Source organism: Eulemur rufifrons, chromosome 16 (genome assembly GCF_041146395.1).
Source record: "Eulemur rufifrons isolate Redbay chromosome 16, OSU_ERuf_1, whole genome shotgun sequence".
Lineage (NCBI taxonomy): Eukaryota > Metazoa > Chordata > Mammalia > Primates > Lemuridae > Eulemur > Eulemur rufifrons.
Genome location: NC_090998.1, coordinates 45056524 through 45071948, shown reverse-complemented (window position 1 = coordinate 45071948; position 15425 = coordinate 45056524). Strand labels below are relative to the sequence as shown.

General features: G+C 36.6%; 1 protein-coding gene across 8 annotated transcripts in view; it reads left to right on the top strand.

The window, feature by feature from the left end:
- Positions 1 to 15425, top strand: part of R3HDM2 (R3H domain containing 2) — a 141998-nt gene that overhangs the window by 40062 nt on the left and 86511 nt on the right. The gene's annotated exons all lie outside the window — the stretch shown is intronic.

The window sequence follows — 15425 nt, the reverse complement described above, 5'->3', positions numbered from 1 at the left end:
ATATTTTTTAGTTGTCCAGCTAATTTCTTTCTATTTTTAGTAGAGACGGGGTCTCGCTCTTGCTCAGGCTGGTCTCGAACTTCTGAGCTCAAAGGATCCGCCCGCCTCGGCCTCCCAGAGTGCTAGGATTACAGGCGTGAGCCACTGCGCCCGGCCTGGCCTTAGATTTTTAAAGGTATTTTCTGAGACTATAGAATTCTTGACTGACAGTTGTTTGTTTTTTTGTTTTTTTTTTTTTAATTTCAGTTCTTTAAGATGTTACTCCATTGTCTTTGGTCTTGAATAGCTTATAATGAGAAATCTGCTGTCATCTTTATCTTTAATCTTCTATATGTAATGTGTCCTTTTTCTCTGATTGCGTCTAAGATTTTCCTTGAGCTGGGCATAATGGTGCATACCTATAGTCTCACCTACTTGGGAGCTGAGACAGGAAGGATCTTTTGAGCCTAGGAGTTCAAGGCTGTAGTGTGCAATGAATGTGCTTGTGAATAGCCACTGCACTCCAGCCTGGGCAACATAGTGCGACCCTGTCTCTTAAAACAAAAGATTTTCTTAGAACTAGCAGCTTTTCAGGTAGAAAGCAGAAAAAAAAAAAAAAGATTTTCCTTTATCACTAGTTTTAAGTAGTTTGTTAATGATGTGCTTTGGTGTGGTTCTTTGAGTTTCTTGAATCTATGGGTTAATAGTTTTACTCCGGTTTGGAAGCTTTTAAGTTATTATTTCTTTAAATTTCCCCCCTGCTTCCTTTCTTTAGAAATACCACTGACACATCTATTAGGCCATTTGAATTTATCCTACAGTTCACTGATATTTTGTATATTGTATTTCAGTGTTTATTTCTTTGTGTTTTGGTTAGTTTCTATTTGTTATGTCCTCAGATTCCCCGCACCGCTGCCCCCCCCCCCGATTTTTCTTCTCCAATTTCTAATCTGTTGTTACTGGTAACAGTGTAGTTTTGTCTCTAACATTTCAAAGATTTTCTTACTTCTACCTAACATGCTCACTTTTCCCTGTAGTTCTTTGCACATATGGAGTATGGTTGTAATAACTTTCTAAGTGCTTTTCTTTACTAATTCTATAATTTGTGTCATCTCTCAGTCATTTAACTTTTCATTGTGAAATAAGTATGGATTTATAGGAAGTTACAAAAAAAAGTACAGCCATATCCTGTGAACCTTTCACTCACAGTGTCTCCAAGTGGTAACATCGTGTACCTATAGTACAGTTTCAAAACTAGGAAATTGACATTGGTAAAATCTATAGAAATATTTGATCAGTTTTACAAGCAGTCTTGTGCACACGTGCATGTGTGTGTGGATGTGTGTATAGTTCTATGCAATTCATCATGTGTGACTTTGTGTATCCAACATCACTATCAAGATACAGAATAATTCCATTTCCACAAGGATCTTTCCTGTTGCTCTTTTATAACTACATCCACCTCCCTCCACCCCATTCCCCCAACCTGTAACTCCTGTAACCACTAATTCCCCATCTCTGTAATATTTTTATTTTTTATTTATTTACTTATTTTTTAACCTGGAACACTGACCCACAACGCTATCTGTAATAGTACTATTTCAAAAATAACACATAAATAGAATCAACAGTGTACACAATTGGCTTTTTTTCCCCTTTTGAAATTGGCTCCTTTTCACTCAGCATAATTCTCATGAGATTCATTCAAGTTGTTGTATGTATCAATAATTTGTTCCTTTTTATTGCTGAGTAGTATTGCACGGTATGGCTGGACCACAGTTTCTTTAATCATTCATCTATTGAAGGATTTTTGTGTTGGTTGCAATTTTTTGTCTATTACGAGTAAAACTACTGTGAACATTCATGTACAGATTTTGGCATAATTATTTTTATTTCTTTGGGATAAATGTCCAAGAGTGCAATTGGTAGGGGACATGGTAATCACATATTTAATTTTTATAAGACATTGCCAAACTGTCTTCCAGAGTGGCTATACCATTTTGCATTCCCACCAGCAATGCATGAGTTGTCCAGTTTTTCTGCATCCTTGTCAGCATTTGGTATTGTCAGTATTTTTAATTTTACCTGTTGTGATAGGTGTATAATGATATCTCATTATGGTTTTAACTTTAATTTCCCTAATGGCTAATGATTTTGAACCTGTCTGTTTTAGTCTTTTGCCTATTTTCTAATCGAATTGTTTTTTTTCTTTGCTGTTGAGTTTGAGAGTTCTTTACATATTCTGGATATGAGTTCTTTGATAGATATGTGGTTTCCAATATTTTCTCCTATATTTAGCTTACTCTCCCTGTGAATTGTAGACTTCTTGGCTTTCTCAAACTCTCAGGCCTATCTTCTTCACTCAGGGAGCATGCTGGACTCTGCTCTTGTTTCCTCTACACCCCCTTTCCCTGTTACATTACTTGGAAACACTCTCCGGACATTAAGCTTGAGTGATCATAGAGCTCATCTCATTTATTTCCCATATCTCAGGAATCACTGTCCTTCATTGCCTGATGTCCAATGACTTAAAAACCATTGTTTCATACATTATGTCTGCTTTTTTTCCCCAGTTGTTTCTGCTGGTAAGGTAAATCTGATTCCTGTTGCTCCATGTTAGCCAGAAGTGGAATTCCCCCGCAAACCCATAAAATTTTCATTAACATTAGGTATACCGATTGTTACTGACTATTGTCAAATAATTCCTTACTTTCTCAAGTTTTTTTTTTTTCTCTTTTTAGAGACATGGTCTTGTTCTGTTGCCTAGGCTGGAGTGCAGTGGCATGATCACAGCTCACTGCAACCTCGAACTCCTGGGCTCAAGTGACCCTCCTGCCTCAGCTTCCCAAGTAGCTACGACTACAGGTGCACACTAACACACCCAGCTAGTTATTTTTTTTAGAAATGGAGTCTTGCTATATTGCCCATGGTGGTCTTGAATTCCTGGCCACAAGCAGTCCTCCTGCCTTGGCCTCCCAAAGTGCTGGGGTTACAGGCATGAGCCACTGCACCTGGCCTCAAGTTCTTAAAAAGGGGGAATGGAGGGCAAATAGAACTCAGACAAAAAGATACTTCTGATGTTGTTCAGTGTCTGTTGAAGCCCAGCCAGTTCCAGAAAATTGCAAATCAATCAAATACAGGCTTAGAGCTAGAAATAGGTCAGCTACCATGGCACAAGATGATGGTGTAAAAAGATTTTAGTGACAGCTAGCGCATGATAATATTAATATATTCTTTTTTATTCAAGGTTCCCTTTGGATATAATACTAAATTCTGGATGTTATATGCTTTTTCTCTTTTCTATCTTTTTATTCTTTTTCTCCAGAAAATAGCCATATTTATAAAATCACAACTTCTACATTTAAAGGGTGGAGTTGACCAATTAAACTTTATAGACTTTGCAGCCTAAGTGCATCTAGCTAGGTAATTCTCCTTTGATCTTTACTTTTCATTTTGGAGCTTATATCAGAATTGGACAGTATAGTTTATATACTAGAATTTCTTAAAGATTTATCTGTGTATTTCAGTGCTGCATTTATCTATTTAAGAAATTCAGCAAGATATGGCATTGCCACAGGACCACATAGCTATCAAACATTTGAAGAAAATATTCCTTTGGAGTTATTTTCTGGAATAAGGCCACGTTTCAGTAATTGGGTGACTTTGGGCTCTGGGAATCTTCTGCTAGATCTGTCTTTGGAATCTGCATATTATACCAGTCTTATCAGTAAAGTTTTATTTGTATTTCCAGTCTTTTGCATCTGTTGATGAAGCAAACATGTAGCTTTGTATATTAGTCAGCTATTTTCAACAGTGCCTGGCATGATGTCTTGCAAGTGGTTACTCAGGAATGATTTTTTGAATGAATGAATGCTCTTCATTGAGTCACTGCTTCCAGTCAACTCCCTCCTTGCATTTCATCCAGGATCTTTCCTTTTCTTTCCATCTCTATCCTTTTGGTCATGTTCTTACTTGTTTGCATTTCCTCTGGAAGGTAAATGAAGAAGGCAAAGGAGATAAACCTGAAACTATTCTTTTGTTCATGATTAACTTTGATGAGAAAATATGTTATACGAGAAGAGATTGAAACACTTAGCAAAAATGAAATTTTGGAGTTAGTGTTGTATTTCATTCTTCTATTTCTCCCTGCCATTGCTGATGGTGGATTGGGTTTTTGCCCTGAGCAACTTTTTCTTTCTTTAAGTTATAGCTAGTGATGTCCTCTTATATTTTTCCATTTTAATTTCTCATTTTTATGACTTTTCCTCCTTCCATATGAAAGCTTCTTTCTCTTTTTTTATCCCTTAAATATTAGTGTGTTCTGAGACCTCTGCTTTTCTTCTAGTCTTTTCTTTTGCTATATTGCCACTGTTCTCACCATATATTTTCCCTTTGTGATGCTGTTTAAAATCCAAGGTTTCAACTACTCTCAGTTGGGTAGTCTAGATTTCCAGTACCACTCACGTAACTGCCCATTGGGCATTTAATTTTTTCAGCCCATGGGCACATGACATTTGTCATGTACTAAACAGAACTTTATCATCTTTCTTTCCAAACTGGTTTCTTCTTCAGTATTCTTATCTTAGTGAGTGGAAATATTATCCACCTAGTGGTTCTCAAACTATTTGGGATCAGAACCTCTTTACACTCTTAAAAATGATTGAAGTCTCCAAAGAGCTTTTGTTTATGTGGGTTACAACTATAAATATTAATTTATTAGAAATTAAAACCAATTAACATAAAAGTAAAATTTTATGAAAAATAACTTCCTAAAGTAGCAAAAAGATTTAGTGAGAAATGTGGCGTTGCTTTTTTTTTTCATTTTTGCAATTCTTTTAAATGATAAGATTAATAAAACACAGCTAGATTCTGATATCTGCATCTTCAGTGAAAATAGTTACAATATTACATGTCGTATATCTTCTGGGAAACGCTACCATACACCATGAGAGCACAAGAGTGAAAAAGTTAAGCAAGATTTTAATATTATTATGAGAATGGATTTGACCCTGCAGGTCCCCTGAAAGTCTTGGGGATTCCCAATGGGGTTCCAGGCCACACTTTGAGAGCTGCTTTTCTGTTCAGTCCCTGGGTATTCTCTTAGTTGTCTTCTTTGCCTGTCATCACACGTATCTCTTGTGTTACTATGTCTTAAAGATTCTGCCTTCTTAATGTCTTTTGGGTCAGAGTCCCCTCCTACAGCCAGAGCATTTTTCTCATCTTTTTCCTATCTGGTGTCCCTGCCTCTATTCTGTCTTCTTTCTAAGCCTTCCACATTGTAGCAAAAGTAATCTTTCTAAAATAGAAATCTGATGATGCCACTCTTTTCCAAAGTCCTTTACGAGTTTCTCATAGTTTTAGTTAGTATATAAGTAAAATGTTTTATAATCCTATTTCCACTAACCTGTCTAGATTTTTCTCAAGCCACTTCTCCATGAGTACCTTATGCTATAGCTTTCTTTATGCAATATGGAAAAAACATCATATGACCCATATATTTATGTTAATAATATTATTGTTTGTCAGCCGAGTGGCGGGGTTGGGGGGCTCACACCTGTAATCCTAGCACTCTGAGAGGTGGAGGCAAGAGGATTGCTTGAGGCCAGGAGTTCATGACCAGCCTGAGCAAGAAAGAGACCCCCCTCTCTACAAAAAGTAGGAAAATTAGCCGGGCGTGGTGGTGCGCAGGCTGAGGCAGAAGGATCACTTGAGCCCAGGGGTTTGAGGTTGCAGTGAGCTATGATGATGCCGCTGTAGTCTAGCCCAGGCAACAGGGCAAAACTCTGTCTAAAAAAAAAAAAAAAAAAAATTATTGTTTTTTGAGTTTTCATAACTTTCCTCAAATTTTCTAGTTGGTAAATACAGAACCTAGGTCTGTTTCCCCACTTCTCTGTTTGGCTAAATACCGTTTGTCCTTGAGGATCAGGCTTAAGTATCCCCTCCTTCTGGAAGCCTTTCCTGTGGGCCTAATTTAGATTGCCATTTAACCTTGTGAGCAGCTCTATCTAGCACTTAACATGATACATTATAATTTACTTGTTTGTCAAGAAACTTCATTTCTTTGACACAGGAATATTAGATTGCATCCCAGACTATCTGTGTCTAAGAGAAAAATACATGTTGAGATCCTTAAAACCTGATGTCTGTGTCTGGGCCTACTTATTCTGTTCATTGTAAGCAAACAAGACTCTCACTTTGGGAGGAGCTATAAAACAAATCATATATTATTATTAGTTCTTCCAGGTTTTTAAAATAGAGACCCCAATCTCTTATTGTATTAGCTTATGGAAGACTAAATAACAACAAAAAATAGTAATATTTATTTAAATGCTTTCCATGTGTCTAAGCATTTTACCTGTATATTAACTCATTTAATCTCTTTTTTACAGGAAGAAAATAATTTTTATTAACTTTATTGACATAATTTATATGTTGTTAACTATATCCATTTAAAGTATACAATTTGGCTGGTCCAAGTGCAGTGGTGTTTACAACTAATTGATCACAACCAGTTACAGATTTCTTTGTTCCTTCTCTATTCCCACTGCTTCACTTGACTAGCCTAATAAATAAATAAATAAATAAATAAAAATTCCAATGCATGGAGCAGCAGGCATAAAAAAAAAAACATAAAAAAGGACTAAAAAATAAGAGAGAAAATTAAAAAATAAATAAAGTGTGTAATTTAATGAGTTTTGACAAACCTATATGTCTATGAAACCACCACCACAATCAAGATATAGAACATTTTCATAATTCCCCCCAAATTCTCTTGTACCCTTTGACCATCCATACCGTCCTCTACTCCTGGCCTCAGACAACTACTTACCTGCTTTTTGCTGTTGTAGATTAGTTTGCATTTTCTATAATTCTATATTAATGTAATTGTATATGCTCTTTTGTATTTGGCTTCTTTCTGATTTAGAATAAATGCTTTGAGATTCATCCATTGATGTATATATCAGTAATTCATTCTTTTTTTATTGCTGAGTAATATCCTATTGTATAGATATGCCACAATTTATTCACTTGTTAAATGGGCTTTTAGATTTTTTCCAGTTTGGGGCTATTTCAAATAAACTGCTGTGATCTTGTTCATAATACTTTGTGTGGGCATATATATGTATTTTTTAATTTCTATAGCCTAGGGGGTGTAAGTGGTGTTTTGTTACATGGATGAATTGTATAGTGGTGAAGTCAGGGCTTTTAGTGTACCTGTCACCCAGATAGTGTACATTGTACCTGACAGGTTTTGCTCACTTGTCCCACCCCCTCTTCTGAGTCTCCCAAGTTCATTATACTACTCTGTATGATCATGTATACCCCTCATTTAGCTTCCATTTATAAGTGAGTACATGTGGAATTTGTTATTCTGTTCCTGAGATTCTTCACTTAGGATAATGGCTTCCAGTTCCATCCAAGTTGCTGCAAAAGGCATTATTTTATTCTTTGTTATGGCTTAGTGATATTCCATAGTATATGCATACCATATTTTTTTTGTCCACTCATCAGTTGATGGGCAGTTAGGTTGATTCCATATCTTTGCAATTGTGAATTATGCTGTGATAAATATTTGAGTGCAGGTATTTTTTGATACAATGACTTCTTTTCCTTTGGGTAGATACCCAGTAATGGGATATCATACTCATTTAATCTTTATAGCCCCATGAGATAGTTACCATTACCTTTGTTTTATAGATAAGGGAAACTGAGGCACTAAGAGGTTAAGTAACTTGCTCAAGACCACACAGCTTGGAAGTGGCAGAACTAGAAATCAAATCTCTGAACAGCTGTACTGTACGGAATCTTCATCCAAGATCCCATAGTTAAATTCTTTATTAGGATAAAGTAAGGATTAAAGGTAAAATTATATAGCACAGCTCTGGTGTGGTGATCTTATAGAAAAAAGATGATGTAGTATAGATTTAAAATTTTAAAACAATATCTTTTCCCTTTTTTTTTTCTTTTTGTTTTTCTTTTTTTTGAGACAGAGTCTGGTTCTGTCACCCTGGGTAGAGTGCAGTGGTGTCATCATAGCTCACTGCAACCTCAAACTCCTGGGCTCAAGCGATCCTCTTGCCTCAGCCTCCTAAGTAGCTGGGAGTACAGATACATGCCAGGAGGCCCGGCCAATTTTTTTATTTTTAGTAGAGACAGGGTCTCGTTCTTGCTCAGGCTGGTCTCGAATTCCTAAGTTCAAGTGATTTTCCTGCCTTGGCCTCCCAGAGTGCAAGGATTACAGGTGTGAGCCACCATGCCCAGCCTCATGTTACCTTCTATTACAAAATCATTATCACAGTTTTTGAGCTTCCTGCCCAATTAATTCCCACTTTCCCAATGAATAACATCAACAAAAAGTTGCACATTTTAGTTATTACTTAAGAGGTTGATATTTGTCTTTTAGTAAGTTACATTGTTTAGTTCTGGAATCCTATTTTCTTAATTATTAGACAGAAAACATCTGAATTTTACCATTTTGACTGAATTCATGGCCCATTCCTTCTTTCTGCCCACCTCTCCAATCTCTTGAGCATTGCAATGGATGTTTAATTTTGAGAATGCTAGTTCAATAATTACACACCTTGAAGTATTTCTAGACATTTACAAGTTTGTACTTTTGGTTTAGAATATGATGTGTTGGAGCTTGTTGACTTGTTGACTTTTGTATTTTTTTTTTTTTTAATTATTATTTTTAAAAAGGCTTTGAATTTTTTTCAGGGAAGATTTGTGTTATTTCATCTTAGACCAGTCATGGAATTTGGGATTACTTGAAATTTATTTTGCCAATACCCAGGAATATCATACTTATCTTTTGTTAATAGGATTTTGAGGTCACCAGGAGTTTTTCTTTAAGATGATGCCTTTTGTTGTAGATGAGTCTCAGAATCAGAGCAATGTGGAGGATGGAATCTTATTAAAATAAGTCTTTGAATAAGTACCCAGGCTAGTTTTGGGATTTGTGTAACACAGAAAACATATATGCAGCCTGCCTCCCTTGTTGACATATTTTAACTCCCAGTTATGCCTTGTAGAATGTATTCCTAAGTTCTCTTTTACCAGCCATCTTTCTGTCTGCCTGCAAATGTCTTCTGTATGATATTAGTGTTATTTAAATCTGTTTCAGGATAGATTTGATTCTGAATCACCTACTTTGGCTTAATATTCTAACCTTTAGTTGGGAAATGAGCTTTCATCAGAGAGATAAATGGATTCATGAAGGACATTTGAGAGTGTCATGGGGTGTAGGATATAATTTGTAGACTTGCTTTGAGGTCTTAGGCATTGATAGGATTGACCTATGCAAGACTTAAAGGGTTGGGGATAAAAGTGTGAGAAACAGGAAAAACGGTGTTTTTTTCCTCACCTGCTCTTTTGAACTTCTCTCTACTGCATCCCATCATATTTGGAGCTTGAAGCCAGCACTTCAGTAGAATTTATTTAATTGAATTATCCTAGTAACCTCCTCTGGTGAGATTACGTATGGAATTACTGAGTCTCATTAGTATGCCTGTGCAGTCAGGTGAGGAAGAAAAGTTGAAGAGATCAGAAGTGTCTCTATATTAAAGACATTACATCATTAATTTTGTTTTTAAGGAAACTGTCCTGAAATTAGAGGCACTAAATAGCCATATAAAAATAATTCATTTTCTGGGTATGCTAAGCATGCTTACATATTATATTGTATGTATTATATTTATGTATACTTACATTTTGATGTTGGAATATCAGATAACCACTCCCCCATATTTGCTTTCTGTGGCTAATAGCTTATTTAACAAATAAGTAGTTCATTGCATCAGAACTGAGAGCAAGGGATATAGCAATGAAGAAACAGGAAAAAATCCCTGCTCTTATAGAGCTTTTAAAAAATTTTCCAGTTCTTACTGTGTTGAAACACACATAGCATAGAATTTACCATTTTTTTGAAGGTTTTAAAAGGGCTTGTTTAATTAATTAAATACAAGGATGAGTCCAGGCAGGGCGGGGGAGGGGCACCACCCACATAAAGCACAAGTCTCACGGGGCACTCCTCCCCTGCCCTGCCTCTGGAGCCACAGCCAAAGGGCTGGAAGCAGGCCCCAGGCACCACCAGCTCCTGGGCGGAGGAGGGGGCGCAGGTCTCTCCAGGAGTTCTGGAGCCTGCAGCTCTACCTACCCTTAGACAGGCACCCATATGTTAACCATAACATAAAATTTATCATCTTAATATTTCAGTAGAATGAAATAACTCATAACGTCATGAGCCACCATGTTTTGAATGAAACAGTCTTGTTTCTTTTTAAAAAATACTGTTTAGTATTTACTTGTAGAATTTAGAGAATTGACAAAAAGCATGTTATTCCAAGTGCATTCTGGTCTTTTTGTAGTTTCAGTTAAATGGCACAATTATGAAGAGACATAGTCATTTTTTCTTCTAAAATAGGTAAGGCAGGAGCATATTGATCTTTTATATATTGGTCTGTAGTTTATACTGGATAAGAATTTATTTGGTACCATTTGTTTTGCTTAGTTAGTATAAAGTAACATATAAAAAGCTCCGATTATGGTTGTTGGATATTAGGCATTGTTAGGGTTATCTTAAATGGTCTTACAATTTTCAGTTGTCTGGAATTGATCTCAGGCTTATGAAGAGAGAGAGGTGTATATTTTGATGGCTGTGGGGAATGCAGTTTGGATGCAGAATGTTCTTCCTCACACACATTGTTAAGTTTATAGAGCATATCTGGGTTCTGATCATTCTTGTAGTTGGAAAGATACCAATCTTAGGACTGACTATCCAGCCATACTATTCATCAGGCCCCATACTTGAAGCCTTCTTGAATAGGATGAAACCTGCATCATCCACATGAACCCAGGATTTTGGACTGTTTTCATCTAATTATAAATGTGTCAGTTCTGTCATAGAGTTTAATTTAAATCTGGGAAGACCATATTCGTGACTTTTGTTCAATTTTCAAGTTATCCTTTTTATTGATGGGTGAGAATCTTGTGTGTATATGTGTTACATGGTAGGATCTGTTAGAGGTGAAAAAACAAATAACAAAATGTTGAGTGTTGTGTCCTTGTAATACTAGAGGAATAATTAGTAAATAAAAGTCTAAATTTATGTTTGACCTAGAATTTGGTGGTATGGAAAATAGAGTTTTAACCCCCTTCTAATTTTTTTTAAATGTCTTCACTGTGTCATTTGGATTTACTTTTTCTGCAAAAACTATTACAGAAAATAGTACTATTGCTTATTAGCTCTCTTGTTATCAGATTTGCCAAATTCCTAAAAAAAAATCTTTTAAAAAAAAGTACATTAAAATTCTGGCATCTCGTTTGAGTGGCAATTTCAGCAGCATCATTTATTGCAAGAGCTTGGGAATTTGTTGACAGAAATCCATTTTCTCTATGACTCTTGATTCCCGCACCTAGGCCTTCTAGCCTATGGTCTATTTTTAAATCCTGCTGCTGTGCTCCGTATTGCGGCAGTTCTTTTCCTGAATTATTTATCATTGTTTGGAGCTGAATGGAGCAGTATGTTTTTTCACCACTGCTCATTAGAACCCACGTGTCTGTCTTCAACTTGGTTGACAGATTTGGTTCATGTTAAATCCCACTGGCTCGTCCTAAGAAGGCTTGGAAACAGTGTGGGAACAGGCCACAATCTGTGATATACTGTAAAATCATTCAGACTTTTAGATTATTGTTATTTTGTTTCAGCAGCAGTGGTACAGAGAGAAACAATGCCATGTTCTTCCCTTAGACTCTGCTCAAAGATAGATGCTGGCTTTTCTGATGATATTTACTTTTTGTTTTTAGAGTTGTTGTATTGATATTACTTATTTAGGAGAGATGGGAGAGAAATCTCTATGAGAAGCACAACATGAAATCAAGATTCATTTTAGTTATAAATATGACCTGGATATTTGGGGATACTTTGAAATTCTCTGGTTTGGCTGTGGGAGATTGGTTTATTTTGTTTGGAAGTATTTCTTTTCATTGCCTATTCTCTCATCTTATTACAGACTATAGGCTTGGAAGAAGGATGGCAAAATCTAAGAGCAAGGCAATTATTTTGAATGATATTTCTTCCCTTTTCTGTTTTGCAATGCATCAAAACTGCTGTTTTTCTTTTGTCTTCATTTTGTGTTTTTTCCTGCATCCTGTCTTTCATGAAAATATTTTTCTCTCCTTTGATATTGCTGCTTTGTTTTCCTCTTTGATAAGAATGCCAACTATTTGTGTATTCTTTACTTTTGTAAATATTTAACCCTTTCATATCACTGTAGGCAGAAAAGGGGTAGCTGTCAATCATTTGGGCACTGAAGACGGTGAAGCTTTGTTTGCCTGCCCTACTTCTGTGGTTCCCAACCCCCACTCCCAGCCACACAGCAGGAGGTGAGCAATGGGCAAGGAGTGAAGCTTCATCTGTGTTTACAGCCAGCTGCTTGCATCACTACCTGAGTTCTCCCCATCCCCATCTGTGGAAAAATTGTTTTTTGTGAAACTGGTCCCTGGTGCCAAAAAGGTTGGGGACCGCTGCCCTACTCTATTGGGTATCTCTGAGTTTGCACATACCTTTTTTATAAAAAAGTAATGGTATATGTTTGGTTCCCATTCTTGGATTAATGATGGAATATTTTTATATTTTGAACCAGAACAAGCTTTTTGATCTTTTGTTGCAGCTCCTAGTCAGTTCCCCTGGCCCAGAAACTGGTATATGACTGCTCAGTGATTCCTATTATTATCCTTTCATTACCCTGTATAGAGACTCTCAGTTGCATAAATCCCATATTTCTCAGCAAGCTCTTACATCAGCCCTGCTCACTGAGTGTTCTTCTCACATTAACCCATTTCTTTGGACTGTGTCAACCAAGTTGAACTAGACTGAATTGACTATCTTTCCCTAGTGCTTCTGCTCTCTTCCAGTTTATCTTGACCCTCTGTTTGCTAATATATTTCTATGACTCCTTGAGAACCCATATGAAAATTACATTTTTTAGGAAACTCTTTATGATTTGAGCTACCCAACTCATTAATTTGTATGTACTCTTTTATTTTGTATTTATTGAGCCTTCTGTTTTGAAGATGCTTATGATTTAAAGCATCATTTCTGCAGTCAAAGAGTTATCTTAGGATCTAAGAAATGAATGAACCTGTTTTTCTCTTATTATTTTGAATTTCTATTGCTTTTAAATTTTATATATATGTATATTTAAACTCCAGATTTTAATTGTAAGGACAAGAGCAAGAATCTTTTTTTCTGTGAAATCCCATGAACTGTTGTTCCTACTGCTCTCATCTTCCTTAACACGGGGCAGACTCATTGGATGATAGTGTACCAGTGTAGGAAAAGAGAGATCCTAGGTTGGAGATTTTCTATTTTGTGCCTTAAGAATTCTAAGGCTTTACAGTCTTATTTGAAATTATATTTTGGAGTCTAAAGTGACACACACTACAAATTGAATGTACAAAAAAAGACCTGTTAGATTTCTAAAATAGCCATCCAGATTTTCTCTACATAACAAAGTTAGTGCATATTTATTACTGGCATGCAAGAAGGGTTGCTTACTTGAGCTGAAGTCTATCCCTGATGGCCTGGTAATATAGTTTTATATTCTTCTCTTAATAAAATAGAGTTTACATCAATTTACTATGAAAGTCTTTTAGGTGACTTTCAGAACTAGAATCATATATTATCTGCAGGGCTGTTAACCTCATTTTCAAAATCCCCGTGACACTTTGGACAAGAGTTTGGTTTATCTTAGAGATCTTAATACAGAACTAGGGCCCCTATTCTTTTAAGATGTAGAGCTATGTTTCATTTTCCTGACACTTTTGAGATGGTGTTAAGGTGCTAAGGTGTAGGGGTAGGGAGTGGGGGATGGAGAGTAAGGGTAGGCAACAAGAAAGTTCCTGAGTAAAGGTTAGGAGGAAAACTACTTGAGATTACTTACTTGCCTAATCCTTCTGTATTAGAATTAGGAGATTGTAAATCAGTCTTCTGACCACTTGTGTTGCCTCTTAGTCCCACCTTACCCATGTCAGGTAAATCCTCAGACCTGGCTCTCCTGACTGTGCAAACTTAGGAAACAGTTCCCAAGTCCATCCTCATTTCTGGTACCAATTGCAGAGTTTGGGGGACCCCAAGACCACCCTCAGCTTCAGTAATTCACTAGAAGGACTCACAGAACTCATTAAAGCTGTTAAACTCACAGTTACAGATTATTACAGTAAAAGGATAGAGATTAAAATCAGCCAAGGGAAGAGACATATGGGCAGAGTCCAGAAGGATTTCAGATACTGAGCTTCCAGTTTTCCTCTCTCAGTGCAGTCACGGACAACTTTAACTCTTCCTGTCAATGATGTGCAATAATACCCATAGAGTATTGCCAATCTAGCAAGTTTACCTGAGCCTTGGTGTCCTGAATTTTTATTGGGGCTCCATCGCATAAATATGGTTGACTGACCTCAGTCTCTAGCCCTTCCTGAGGTCAAGCTGATACTGTGTGACCCAAAGTCTCCACCATAAATCACATTGTTAGACAATCTGGCATGACTCAAGGCCCCCAGTAAACAGACTTTTATCAAGAGGACATTCCAAGGGTTTAAGATTACTTCCTAAAAGCCAAAGGCTAGACCTCTCTATGGGCAACATTAAACTCTTTACTGCATATTGTGCTAGTTGACATCTCAAGCCCAACTAAGAGGAAGGGGAAGGGAACTAGTTTAAATTCTTTTGAACCATGCAAACTTTTTTTCTGCTCAAAAAGTTAAATATATAGAAATTGAATTTTTTTTAAAAGAGTAGGCACCTGAGAGGTACAAACTCAGATCATTCCTGGTAGAACATACCTCATTCCTGGCTTCAAAGAATTCTTAAAGATGGATTGCCAACATATATGAGCTTATAATAATAACAAAAAAAATCACAAAAGGAACAGGTTGCTTTAAACAAGCATCAGCAGAAACAACTCATCCAGACCCACAGAAACCAAGTGTTGGAATTGGTGGATATAGAATATAAAATAAGTATATTTAATGAAATAGAAGAGTGCATAAAAGCCATGAATAAGAAACAGGATAAAGCAAGATAGGTTGGTTTGTAAAATAAGCAATTAGATAATTTTAGAAATAAAAAATTTTAATAATTGACAGTTTAAAACACAATGGGACCGGGCACAGTGGCTCATGCCTGTCATCTTAGCACTTTGGGAAGCCAAGGTAGGAGAATCACCTGAGGCCAGGAGTTGGAGACCAGCCAGGGCAGCACAGTGAGACCCACTCTCTATAAAAAATTTTAAAAATTAGCCGAGTATGGTAGTAGATGTCTAGAGTCCCAGCTACTTGGGAGTCAGGTAGGAGTACTGCTTGAACCTAGGAATTTGAGGCTGCAGTGAGCTATAATCATGGCATTGCACTTCAGCCTGGGAGGCTGAAGCAGTGGAATAGCTTGAACC